Source organism: Solanum tuberosum, unplaced genomic scaffold, assembly GCF_000226075.1.
Source record: "Solanum tuberosum cultivar DM 1-3 516 R44 unplaced genomic scaffold, SolTub_3.0 scf01155, whole genome shotgun sequence".
Lineage (NCBI taxonomy): Eukaryota > Viridiplantae > Streptophyta > Magnoliopsida > Solanales > Solanaceae > Solanum > Solanum tuberosum.
This window is the reverse complement of record NW_006240054.1, coordinates 6,389-7,366: the sequence shown is the minus strand read 5'-3', so window position 1 is coordinate 7,366 and position 978 is coordinate 6,389. Positions and strand designations below refer to the sequence as shown.

At 34.3% G+C, this 978-nt stretch overlaps 1 non-coding gene across 1 annotated transcript; it reads left to right on the top strand.

Annotated features, from left to right (window-relative positions):
* The first annotated feature begins 311 nt into the window (after nucleotides 1–311).
* Nucleotides 312–383, top strand: MIR395J (microRNA MIR395j). Its single transcript, NR_127247.1, has one exon. It is a non-coding gene; the product is annotated as a microRNA MIR395j (primary transcript).
* The last annotated feature ends 595 nt before the right edge of the window (nucleotides 384–978 follow it).

Here is a 978-nt window from a genome sequence, read left to right as displayed (position 1 = left end):
CCCTCCTGAAGTGTTTGGGGGAACTCCCGGGTTCACTTTGAAATTTACACAAGTAGAAGTGCAAGAGTACATGATGAATGTGATGATTCATGTCAACAACTATCAAGGTATTCCCGAGACTTTTCTTGACCACTTCATACAGGCTTTATTACTTCATTTTTAATGCCCTACTTAAGTGTTTGAGGGAACTCTCAGGTTCACTTTGAAATTTACACAAACAAGTAGAAATGCAAGAGTACGAGCTGAAAAGTATGGGAAATGATGAATGCAATGATTCATGTCTACATCTATATATCAAGGTGATCCCTAGAGTTCCCTTGACCACTTCATTAGGAATTAATTACTTCATTTTTAATGTCCTACTGAAGTGTTTGGGGGAACTCCCGGGTTCACTTTGAAATTTTCACAAATAAGTAGAAGTGCAAGAGTACAAACTGGAAAGTACTCGAAATGATGAATGCAATTTTTAATGTCTCTAAATCTATCAAGGTTATCCCGAGAGTTTCCTTAATTAACCACTTTGTGAGGATTAATTACTTCATTTTTTGATGTCCTATTGAAGTGTTTGGCTGAACTCTCAGGTTCAATTTCAAATATACACAAATAAGTAAAAGTCCAGAAATTCTAACGAGAGATGTTGAATGCGATGATCCATATCTACATCCGGTGTTTCGAAAGTTTCTTTGACCACTTCATGAGGGATTAGTTACCTCATTTTAAGCTCTACTGAAGTGTTTGGGGACTCTCAGGCTCACTTTGTAAGTAAACACAAACAAGTAGAAGTGCAAGAGTATTAATTTAAGTTGGTGGAACTAAATGATCAAAAATACTCTCATGTTTTTTTGTTTCTGGACTATTATATATGTATTATATAGTGTTTTCAGGGCTATTGAATAATATTATGTACTATTTTTGTAATATAATGCAGTGATTTATTAATACAAACTATCATTGTATTTCATTTCACAAACACTAGTA